Below are 13,094 nucleotides of genomic sequence, written 5' to 3' on the forward strand. Positions count from 1 at the left end.
CTGGCAGAAAAGGAGAGAGTACAAGTCCAAAGCAATTATCGAGGCAGAAATTGTACTTTCTCTCACATTCTATTGCTGATAATTTAGTCATGTGTCAAGGTAGGCAGAGAAATGTAGTCTCTGGCCCAGTGGCCAGCTTTTAAGGTCTGTTAGCGTGGAAATGGGTAGCAAATTTTGGCGAACAGCTAGAAGTCTCTGCCACATTCTCCATTCACCTCCAACTCTGATCCTTGTGTTCATACCAAGCTTGGGAACTTTGATTTCTTCCTTCATTGGGCTTAATGTCTTCCTCATTCTGAAGCCTGTTTGAAAGTTCAGGGTAAACTTGTTACTCACAGCTTAGTCTTACACTGGAGGGTGTTAGTACCAAAGCAAGCCCTTATATGTCTTGACCATGAGCATCCTTGTGTGGAGGATCTCTTACACGGTCTTCCTGCTGGCTTGCCAGGTACGGCTGGACGTGGCGAATACTCAGTGGGAACACTGCTTGGTTCCACTATGAAGCTCCTTGCTACCATAGAATTAATTTTTCCTTTTAATTAAAAAAATTGCCAGATGCCATAACTGAAAAGCAATACTAGGGGTACCAAGAAGGCAAATCTATATGACATGTTATTTATATTCCCGAGAGAGGAGTATTTATGCAAAGTGACCCAGAGCCCCTTCTTAGCAGCTTTTCCAGTTTCAGCACTTTGGGTTTCTAAAGTCTTCCTAAGGACCCGAAACATATTTTTTTTCTTAGCACAGAAAATACCAAAGCCCTAATGCATATTACTTTGTTAATAAATACTCATTAAGTGCAGTGTGTGTGTGTGTGTGTGTGTGTGTCTATCATTATGCTGAATTCTATAAGTCAACTTAAGCAGTCATTTAAAAGACTCTTGCAAAGAAATTGCAGTTTGAAGATAAATATCTATAATGAAAGCATAAGCCAACAAAAAGAAGGTGAAAGAACTGGCATGTTTTGTGGCTGCTGTCTTTTGTTTTTATTTTTTGTCAGCTTCATTGAGATATAATTGACATGTAACGTGGTTAGTTAACAAATTCATGACCTCACATTGTTAACAATTTTCTTTTTGTGGTGAGGACTTTTAAGCACTACTCTCTTAGCAATCTTCAAATATACAATGCAGTATTGTTAAGTATAGTCACCATGCTATACATTCCATCACCAGGACTTACTCACCTTATAACTGGAAGTTTGTATTTTCACCACTTCCGCCCATTCCACACCTCCCCACCTCTGCCCTGGCTTCTGGAATCCACCAGTCTGTTCTCTCCACATGTAAGTGATATCTTTCTCTTTGTCTTTCTCTTCCTTATTTCACTTAGCATAATGTGCTCAAGTTTCATATATGTTGTCACAAATGGCAGAATTTTCTTCTTTTTTATGTCTGAACAATATTCCAGTGTGTGTGTATGTGTTTGCATTTGAGTATATATAATATATCAAATGCATAATATAATATATCAAATGCATCTCTTCAAGAGATCTCTTCAACATGGTGATTTTATTTCCTTCATATATATATATATATATATATATACACACACACATATATATGTATATATATGTATATATATGTATATATGTGTGTGTGTGTGTGTGTGTGTATATATATATATATATATATATATATATATATATATATATGTATGTATATATCCAGAAGTGGGCTTGCTGGATGATATGGTAGTTCTATTTTTAATTTGTTTAGGAACTTGCCATACTGTTTTTTTTCCTTTTTCTTTTTTATAGCAGCTGTACCGGTTAAAATTCCCACCAACAGTGTATAAATATCCTTGAGCTGGCATTTTTTCTTACTTCAAGTTAAACCTCTTTGTCAGTTTCATTACAAAATAATTTTTGGGAAAGCCATCCAGAAGACCATTCGAAATGTGGATTTATATCTAGCATAGATAGTGACAAATCTTACCTTATTATGTTCAGATTTTAGCCTATGATTGTATATATGTGCTTATATTTATAAGTATATTAGGGATGTATACATAGATAGGGTATATGATAAAAAAATTGAAGAGACCTTTGTTGTAGGGAAAGGGGAACATGGAAAAGTTCAGTAGGAGAACCAGAAGACTCAGAGACTTCTGCACTTTCCTTTCTTTGTACTCAGTGTTCTCTGCTAAACTGTCAACTGTTCAGAGGCAGGGGCCATTTCTTTTCATTTGATTTCTCAGGCTTAGTAAAGAACATAGTATATCGCAAAGAGCTGATAAATTGCTTCTTCTTGGGGAGAATTTAAGGAGCAAGTGGTCGACAGTGTGAAGTGCTATGAAAAGGTCAAATAAGGTAAGAAGTAAAAAAGACTGTTGGATTCAACCTTTGAGATGACTCAGTTAACTGTATGCAAACATTGAGGGAGGAAGCCATACTGAGTGCAGCAATGGAGAAGTGGGGAACAGACCCCGATAGGTTGGATACAAAAGGAAGGAGAGCTGGAGCAGCAGCTAGAGAACATTCTTTCAAGGTTGAGAGAGATTAGATTCTTCTTATAGGCTGAGAAGAAGAGAGCTGCATGTAGAGAGAGATTGAAGATCTATGAAAAAAAGAGATTAGTTGATGGAATTAGGTACTGGAGAAAAGTGAACAGAGAGGAGAAGCAGAACATGGCAGAAAAATTATCTTTGGGCAGAAGCAGGGGCCCCCTTTTTCTCAGAGATTAGGAGAAAGAAGAGAAATGTGAGATGCCCACAGTCTTGTGGGGAGGGGTGAAGGACAGTGAGTGAGCCTTGGTCTGATGGGAGTCAAGACCAGCTGAACGGGATGGAGGGTACGACTCTGAAACTGCAAAAATTGATGAGGCGCCTGGGTGGCTTAGCCAGTTAAGCGTCCAACTCTTGACTTCGGCTCAGGTCGTGATCTCACAGTTCATGGGATCAAGCCCCGTGTGGGGCTCTGCACTGACAGTGCTGAGCCTACTTGGAATTCTCTGTCTCCTCTCTCTCTCTGCCCCTCCCCTGCTCACATGCTCTCTCTCTCTCTCTAAATAAATTTAAAAAAAAAACTGCAAAAATTGATGAGTTATTCTTTGTCTTCAGAATGTATGCCCTTTGAGTAAAATGGGGTGATAAGATATATGAATAACTGAGTTCACTAGTGAAAAAATTGCAGAAGCACTTAGAACCAAGCACTGGGTAATAAAATACAGACAGAGGTGCCTAAAATTTATGGAAGTGATGGAGCAATGATTTGGCATTTAGTCTGTTATGGAAAATATAGTGGAGAAGTGGATGTTTCTTGAACTTGGCCTCTGAAGAGTGAAAGTTTTTTCATGGGGAAAAAGAAAGATTTTGTTTTCTCTCCAAAACCAGAAGTGGCATATATCGATTGAAGTTTACTCTTGTCTAGCAACATGTTTATGTCTAGAAATTAGCTTTAAAAACTTGGTAGGGTTCTTCCCCCAAAGCACTGCTTCCTTGGGTTAACCAGAGGTTTTCTAAGTGTATTGGTTTTGATTCCTTAGGACTTCCTGAAGATTTCTCGTTCCTCAGTGAGCTTGTTAAAGTGTTAGCTTTTTTCATATCTCTAGCCCTGAGCAGAGAGCATGACTCATAGTAACTGCAGCTTAAAAAAAAAAAAAAAAAATTGAGTTGAATTCTCCCACTCAGCCCTTGCTGTCAGCCTGTCTTTAGTTTTGCTTTTGTATTCAAGTTAGCCTCCCCCAACGCCCTCATTTTTGTCTACACACCTCTATTATAGCTCTTTCCTGATCATGTTCTAGTTCATCATGCAACATGCTTATCTCTCCTGATAAGGGCAGCTACAGAATCCTTAAGAACATCATGAACTTCACAGGGAGAGTGGTCAGTTGGGATAATTCAACACAAAACACAGAAATAGGTTGGTGGACAATTAAAGCGAACTTTATGCACTGTTTCCGTCTGAGGCGGGATAGGGTTCTTACCAAGGAAACCATATTCATCTTCTCAGTGTGGAAAGGGGGCCTTTGGAAAGTCCAGACTTCACAGCTTCTGCCGAGTTGATTCAGTGGTGGGCTGCTGTGCTATGTGGCCACACGGTGGCGCCAGAGCCCTTTGTGGTGAACATGAAGAAAGAGCCCAGGGCATCTGCCTCTGCTGCTTTCTGCATACATTGTTTCACCAGATTTTTTCAAACTTACTGTAAAGAGAGAAGGATGGCATTTTTTTTTTGTGATTGTGTTGGTATTATGATAGCTGCGCATATTCCAAGGTCTAAAGAATTTCCATGAGGCTTAGCCCCTGGATGGCTCAGTCAGTTAAGCGAGTGATTTAGGGTCAGCTCATAATCTCATGGTGTCTGAGTTCGAACCCCGTGCCCCGCTCTGGGCTGACAGCTCAGAGCCTGGAGCCTGCTTCAGATTCTGTGTCTCCCTCTCTCTCTGTCCCTCACTGGCTCTCTCTCTCTCAAGAATACATAGAGATTACAAATTTTTTTTTAAGAATTTCCATGAGGCTTATAGTAGGCATCAATCAGATTTGGTATGTTCACTCCTGTGTGTGTCTGAACATCATCTATGTTTGCTTATGTGTATATACATATACATATATATGCGTATCGTTACATACTATCCTTTACTATCTACTATCTACTATTTACTATCTAATATTCACTGATTTTATTGGTACCAAATTCTTACCATTTCAAGCATTTCCATCAGTTATTATTTTTTATTGAGGTATAATTGGCCTATAAAATTGTGCTACGTTCAGGTGTACAACATAATGTTTCGATATTCGGATATATTGAAAAATGATCAGCATAGTCAGTGTAGTTAACATCTGTCACCATACATAGTTACAAAAAATGTTTTTTCTTGTGATGAGAACTTTTAAAATCTATTAACAACTTTCGAGTATGCAATGCAGTATTATTAACTATAGTAAGCACACTACACACTGCATCCTGTGGCTTATGTATTTTATAACTGGAAATTTGTACCTTTTGTCCCTCTTCACCTGTTCTCCATCCCTTCCTCCCACCTGTGGCAACCACCAATCTGTTCCCTATGTCTATGAGCTCAGTTTTTAAATTTTTTTTCAGATTCCACATATAAGTGAGCTTATACAATATTTGTCTTTTTCTGTCTAACTTACTTCACTTAGCATAATGCCGTCAAGATCTATTCATGTTGTTGTAAATGGCAGGATTTCATTCCTTTTCTTTTTCTTTCTTTTCTTTTCTTTTTTTTTTTACATTTTATTTATTTTTGATAGGGAGAGACAGAGCACAAGTGGGGGAGGGGCAGAGAGAGAGGGAGACATAGAATCCAAAGCAGGCTCCAGGCTCTGAGCTGTCAGCACAGAGCCCAATGCGGGCCCGAACTCACAAACCGTGAGATCATGACCTGAGCCGAAGTCGGACGCTCAACCCACTGAGCCACCCAGGTGCCCCACTTTTTTTTTTAAACAAGCTCTGGCTAGTTTTATTAAAGAAAAATTTTGCATGATTTACTTTTCACCAGTCAGTTATGACATGCTTCTAATGAGATATCAGAATCATATGGATCAGTGATAGCTGGAGTGCACACTCTGTAGTATTTCCCACGTGCTGTGCCCGATTAAGTGTTATTGCCCCTGTAGTGATGGACACTAGTTTTGGCCAACATGGCATAGTATTCTATTTCAAATTTCCTCAAGGATGGGCAGTAGTTGGCAAGGATGACAAGTTTCACTTTGCCATGTCTGATCATTTTCAGAGTCTGCTTGAATCCCAGCATGTGCTTTCCACTTTTTGTAATGAGTGGCTGCCTAGAGTTGATCAACTCCAGTGACTTTTTTGTCTTCCTAGCGGCCACCATCTTCCTGCCTTAGGTGCGGGATGGACCCAACCAAGAGCAGCTGCCAAGATGGCTGGAGCAAGAAAGGAATAAGTTCCCACCAAGATTTCATTCCTTTTTATGGCTGAATAATTTTCCATTGTGCGCGAGTGTGCACACACACATGCATGTGCGCACATATATTCCACACTCTAGTTATTGAGTCATCCTTCAACAGACACTTAGGTTGTTTCCATGTCTTGACTATTGTAAATAATGCTGCAATAAGTGGGGGGGGGTGTATATCTTTTTGAATGAGTATTTTTGTTTTCTTCAAACGCACACCCAGAAGTGGAATTACTGCATACTATGGTACTTCTTTTTTTAAAGTTTTGAGGATCCTCCATATTGTTTTCCACAGTGGCTGCACCAATTTACATTCCCACCAACAGTGCACAAGGGTTCCTTTTTCCTCCACATCTTTACCAGCACTTGCTATTTCTTGACTTTTTGGTGATAGCCATTCTAACAGCTAAGAGGTGATAGAAGTTATTTTATTTAATGTGCATAAAACTCTTTGAAAATAGGTACTTTTTTCACTTTATAAATCAGGAAATTGATGCTTAGAGAGGATAATGTGCTCAAGCGCACAAAGCTTTTCTTTGCAACAACAATGTGATGCATCTGATAGTTCCCCTTAACTTTCATAACATCTTAGTGAGTCTAAAATATATGCATAGAAAAATTGGAGCAGTTTATAGTCAATTGATTAAAAAGGGAACAAAGTCTTGGTGACCAAAGTGTTTTTCTCTGGTTCCTAACCTGTTGAATATTAGCTTCTGTGAGTATGGGGATCTTGTCCTTGGTCAAAGTAGACACATCACACCCAAACTTCTGCTACAGCTGAAGCACAACCATGATCTATGCAGGTTACTGGAAAGAAATCACCCCATTCCCCAAGCAGCTTTCACAGCCCCACTTTAACCTCAGGCATTACTTAAAAGATTTGTTTAAGAATCATGAACAGCAGCTGTGAGCTGAGACATTGCTAAACTGACATATGTACAAACTCATAATATGGCTATTTTAATTTTAATTTGTTTTTCTCTAATTACCTGCAAGTTCTGCAAGTTCAAGTATATCTTCATAGATCACAGGTTATTTCTTCACTGATTTTGTTAGAGCATCTTTTGCCCACATAACAATTTGTTTCTATAAAGTCAAGTAAATCTACCTTCTTAAAAAATCTTACTTATAGTTATTTTCCTAAATTTTCAATCCCTTATTATATATTTAAGTCTTTAATGTGTCTTAAGGTTATTTTTATATGTCGTGGTAAGTAAGGGTATGATTTTATTTTCTTTCAGATGAGTGGTGGTTTGTGCCAAGCTATGCTTTCCCTACAGAACATCACCTTTTTCATAATTAAGTTACTATGTATAGAAGGACCTATTTGGGTTTAGCTTTTTTGTGTGTTTTACTAACTATTCACCCTTCACCATGTGATCCTTTTATTCTGGTCACCGTGGCCAAGGACTTCATACCAGGTGTTTAATAATTGCTTCATTACTTTTTTGTATATACTGGAATGTGGCGATCAGAGGTAGAGTGAAGGAAAAACCATCTTTCTAAGACTCAGATTCATGGTCTATATGAGAAAATAATTTACCCTATTTCATGAGGTAGTTTTCAGGATTAAATGAGAAAATGAATGTGAACTGTGTGGTGCATAGAAAGTATTCAATGAATGTTACCATTATTACCGGAGAATAATGGAGGGCAGTGTTGAATGAAGGCAGGGAATTGGCAGTAGGAGGAAGGAAAGGGCAGTGTAAAGCAAGAAAGAGGGAATGAAGGGCAGAGGAAGGGCGGCCCTCAGTTGCATTTGGAGGCTGAAGAAGCTGTTAAGTTCCTCAGTCCTGATTACAACCTGCCCCAAAGTTGTAGACTTTCTGGCAGGAGACTTAAGATCATCTAATTTAACCACGTTGCATGAAAGAAAAATGAATTCTGGGACTTACTCAAGGTCAGTCTGTGAGACCTCCCAGCCTGGAATCCAGGACTCCTGACTCTGCTTCTTGTGTTGTTTTACCACTGCTCACATCGCTTGATGTTAATTGGGATATTTGCAAGCATGAGATTGAGGTAGATTTTGTCTGTATTATATGAGCTCACTTCAGAGCCTTGAGTTGCTGAAATATAATGCCATATGGAATTGAGGGAGGGCAAGGTATTATAACTTTAAATCAAAAGGACAACTTACGTGGAGGCTTTGTTCTCCTTGGCATAGTATCCTCAAGTTCATGGTGCGTTCAATACATCTCTTCCTACAAAGGCTACATGTAATGTGATTGTTCCCTATTATGAGAGAATTATGGCTTCTTTTGTGTGTGACCTCTTCAAGATGCTTTCTATTATCTTTACTTATGATATAACCTTATAGAGACTTATTTCTCAGTAAGATCCCAAATATGAATAGCAGTAACTTGATTTTATGGGCTAATATATTTTTGATAGAGTTATGCTTTCTGAGTATTCTTTAGAGAAAAATCTTACTTATGTAGGTATATTAGCATCTATCTTTTATATACATGGCTACTGGACAAAGACAAGTGGGGAGTTGTTCTTTGAATGGTTTCTGAAGTTTTAGAGACTGTTAAAATGGAAGGACCATTTCCTTTAAAATTTCATGGCAAAATTTTATTTGTGGGCCCAGACAGAGTCACTGTACCCTTTTATAGGTCATTTTGATATGTTGCTAGTGAGATTTTTCATTTCACTATTCCAGTAAGTATCTTTTAGAGACAATTATGCCTTTCTTCCCACTCTCAGATATATACATCAATATGGGTGAAGACAAAAGTTGGAACTGTGATAACATTATGTTTATTGTGGTTGCCGCTGACAAAAGTACGTATTTATTGAATGAAATGTGGAAGTGGTAGAACAGAAAGAAGGAAGTAAGAATGAGTGGTACTTTCATGAAGCAAGTGGAGTTATTCTTCTGTTGAGAATTTGGTGGTGCCTTTCTAGAGAAAGACAATATTTTCACATGTGAGTAGGACTACACCAGATATGGCTGCTTTTTAGCCATATAATCATTACTCAGTTTCCTGGACTCTCAAAGCAATATATTATTAAAGGAGGCATGGTATAAAGGGAAACAGTGGTGAGTGCAGAAAACAGAAATGGAGTGGTTGCTTTCTGATGAAAAGCTTTGGGCATGTGACCGTTTTTGTGGGTTCCAGGGATTTTGCTGACACGGGGTCCAGAGATTTGAAAGTGTGTGAATGAATGAAACCAAGAGACAGGGTGTAAAAAAGGAAATACTAGCTTTCTTGGTAAGTCAGAGATGGTGTTTAAATGGAACTGAGTCTGTTGATTCAGTTTTTGTGGTTTAACCTATTGAAACAGCTATTTTCATCAGTGGCGCCATTAAAAAACCCTGTAAGAGGTTGACAGTTTTTGCCTCTTCAAACAATGCTACAATAAACATCTTTGTACTGATATTCTTACCCACTGGCACTTTATTTCTACGTGGTAGCTATCCATGCAGGAGATTTCTGAGTCTGAGGCTACATGAATTTTAAGTGTATCTGGTAATGGCAGATTGTTTCTTAAAAACACTCTTATAATGACTCACATTTCTGCTAGCAGTGCCTTCTCCTGGCAATGCCATCAAAGTAGGCTTCACTAAAGAAAATGGCTAATCTGGTGTATGTACAAACTCATAATATGGCTACTTTAATGTGTTTTTCTTGGGGCGCCTGGGTGGCTGAGTCGGTTAAGCATCCAACTTCATCTCAGGTCATGATCCCATGGTTCGTGAGTTTGACCCCCACATTAGGCTCTGTGCTGACAGCTCAGAGCCTGGAGCCAGCTTCTGATTCTTTGTCTCCCTCTCTGTCTGCCCCTCTCCTGCTCATGCTCTGTCTCTCTGTCTCTCTCCATCTCTCAAAAATAAATAAATGTTAAAAAAAATTAATTTGCTTTTCTCTAATTGCCTGCAAGTTCAAACATATATTCATAGATCACATGTTATTTCTTCACTGATTTTGTTATAGTGTCTTTTGCCCACATAACAATTTGTTTTTGTAAAGTCAAATAAATCTTACCTTCTTTAAAAAACCTTACTTACAGTTATTTTTCCTAAAAATTTAAATCCCTTATTGTATATTTAAGTCTTTAAGGTGTCTTAAGGTTATTTTTATATGTTGTGGTTAGGTAGGGGTATGATTTTATTTTCTTTCAGACGAGTGGTGGTTTGTGCCAAGCTATGTTTTCCCTATAGAATTCAAATATCACCTTTTTCATAATTAAGTTACCATATATAGTGGAATCTAGTTGGGTTTAGCTTTTTTGTGTTTTATTAACTATTCATCCTTTACCATGCCAGCAACAAATTGATTTGACTACAATGGCTTAATAGCATGCTTTACTCTCTGGTGAGGAAAATACTCTCTCACTCTTTTATTCTGTTTTATTTATTCTATTTTTGTTTTGGATTTATCAAACTATACATGCTTACAGTTTAAAAGTATAATAATTTCGGGGCGCCTGTGTGGCTCAGTCGGTTGGGCGGCTGACTTCGGCTCAGGTCATGATCTCGCGGTCCGTGAGTTCGAGCCCCGCGTCGGGCTCTGTGCTGACAGCTCGGAGCCTGGAGCCTGTTTCAGATTCTGTGTCTCCCTCTCTCTGACCCTCCCCTGTTCATGCTCTGTCTCCCCCTGTCTCAAAAATAAATAAAACGTTAAAAAAAATTAAAAAAATAAAAGTATAATAATTTCATAAGACTTTTGTCCCTTCGAAAACCAGCTGTCCATGTTGGCTCTGTTGTCCCCTTTCCCTCTGTTAGAGGCAATAATTAAATAACTTAGAGATTCCTACTTTACATTGAATTTCATGTTGATATCCCATTATGTTAGATGAGGATTTAGCTCTCTTTTGTTCCCCATCCCTGCAGCACATGGACCCTGCCTATCTCCTCATCCACTCAATGTACATGTATATTGTACTTTTGGTTAGAGAAATATTCACTGATTATATTATTATAACTCTATAACTGTATTCACAATGGAAATATTTAGTGTACTATGATAACTTCTCTTTTCTTATACAACTTTTTAGTCTTCCAAGGGTTAACAGTGATTTTTGTGACTTGCTCAGTTTTTAATATATTCACTATCAATTCATTTCCAAATTGGCACCAATTGCCTAAATCTCCTCCAAGAGGTTCTTTTTTTTTTTAATGTTTATTTATTTTTGAGAGAGAAAGAGCGTCAGTGGGGGGGGGGGGTGCAGAGAGAGGGAGACACAGAATCCGAAACAGGCTCCAGGCTCTGAGCTGTCAGCACAGAGCCCGATGCGGGGCTTCAATGCGTTGAATGTGAGATCATGACCTGAGCAGAAGTCTGATGCTCGGCCAACTGAACCACCCAGGTGCCCCTCCTCCCAAGATGTTCTGATGCATCAGATATTCTATTCAGTGTTTTCTGATTACTTCACTCTGGAATGGTGGCCCCCTCAGCCTGAGGCACGCTTCTTTTCTGGAGATCTCCTTTCACTAGCACCTAGAGATTCTTTTTTTCTTTTTCTCTTTTCTATGCAAACTCCTCTTTTCTCCTCTTTTCCTTCTTTCTTGGTTAACTATTTCACTGACATTGAACTATAGATTCCTCAGGGAGAAGGCATGAGAAACAAATCGACACTTTGTATGAAAGTCTTAATTCTACCTTTACACTTGCTTGATGGTTTGGCTCTGTATGGAAGTCTAGGTTGGACGTTATTTCCCCTCAGAAATTTGAAAGCATTGCTCCATTGTTTTCTAGCTTCCAGCATTACTTTGAGAAATTCAAAGTCATCTGTGTTTCTGTTTTGTAAGTGACCTGCTTTTTCTCTGTAGGAACTTCTTGATCTTTGATTACTCTCACTATTCTGAAATCTCACAATCACATGCCTTCTTGTGGGTCTGTTTTCATCCACTGTCCTAAGACTTTGTTGGACATTTGCAATAAGGACTTCATGCTCCTCTCAGCTTGACTAAACTTTAGTTAGACAGACTTCTTCCTCCAGGCCTCTTCCCTCCTTTTCTTAGGTAATTTAGTTTAGAAAACTTGCAATTGTAAATTCTTTTGATGTCCTTTGAGTCTCAGTGTAAAATTTTAAAAAGGCCTCTTGCCAGTTTTACATCCCTGATTGTCTTTCTCAAGGACCTGGGAACCCTCCCTTTGAAATGTAATCATTGAGGAAGATCAGGCCCCCATTTCTCCTTCTCTGTGGGAGAGTAGAAGTCTAACTTTGGTAGACAACTTTGCTTCAAGTTATAAAACTAACTCCTATCATAAAGATACAAGCAAATTTACTTACTTTGGGTAAGGCAATTAGCAAACACAGGTGGTCTATGAACCCCCACCTTAGGTCTTATAGCCTCTCCTAAAGGTTATTTTGGTGGAGGAGTTGAACTAGACTTGGTTCTGGCCTCTCTTCTCTGTTGCAGTAGCCTTGAATAAAGTCTTCTTTACCTATTCACCTTTATCTGGTACAATTTTTGCTTTGATAGAGCTTATACTCTTTTGTTCTGGAAACAATTTTCTCAACTCTCTGATGATGGTCCCTTCTTCACCATCCTTGTTCTTTCCTGGTTCTACAGTGACCCAAGTTTTTTGTTGTCTGTTTGTGTTTGTTTGACCTTGTGGCTGTGCCATCCCCGAGGTCCTTGGGATCCTCATCCAGATCTCTGAATGTAGCCAGCAGATAGGAAAGGAGAGGGAGGATCACCTCGGGAGGTTTTAATGGGCCAGACCTAGAACTGGTATACATCATTACACTTATATCCTACTGGCCAAACTCTGTTAGTCACACCTAAATGTAAGCAAGTTGGGATCATGTAGTCTCGCATGTGCCCAGGAGGAGAAAACGAGGGTTTTGTGAACATAAAGAGACTTCTGCGATCATTTGCTCTGCTGGCCACTTAGGATCTGTCTTATTTTCCTCTCACACATAGAACATATCACCCTCCAGCCCTCCCCAAGGCAGCCAACCCATCTGGTCATGGCATCCAGTTCCTACTTTGGGATTTCTGAGTGATAGGCAGTCCCCCTACAAGGGCTGGATGTGGTTACTTGTGAAGCACTGACAGGTGAACAAGGGAACTACTCTTCTTCCACCTCAGTAATGGTAGAACAGGGACAGGATAAACACAAAGAAAATTCTATTCAGGAAAGAAAAGGTAGGAGATACACAACAATCTCTGGTGTATAGATTCTGAAATTTTGTTAAGCAAGCATTATAGAAGTGTCCTAGCCTGAAGATACAGACATTTCTTGTGTGGCTCCG

At 39.0% G+C, this 13,094-nt stretch overlaps 1 pseudogene; it reads right to left on the minus strand.

Annotated features, from left to right (window-relative positions):
- Positions 1 to 5,451: 5,451 nt before the first annotated feature.
- LOC106988518 (60S ribosomal protein L30-like) lies at positions 5,452 to 6,017 on the minus strand (annotated as a pseudogene).
- Between the last annotated feature and the right edge of the window lie 7,077 nt (positions 6,018 to 13,094).

Source organism: Acinonyx jubatus, chromosome A2 (genome assembly GCF_027475565.1).
Source record: "Acinonyx jubatus isolate Ajub_Pintada_27869175 chromosome A2, VMU_Ajub_asm_v1.0, whole genome shotgun sequence".
NCBI lineage: Eukaryota > Metazoa > Chordata > Mammalia > Carnivora > Felidae > Acinonyx > Acinonyx jubatus.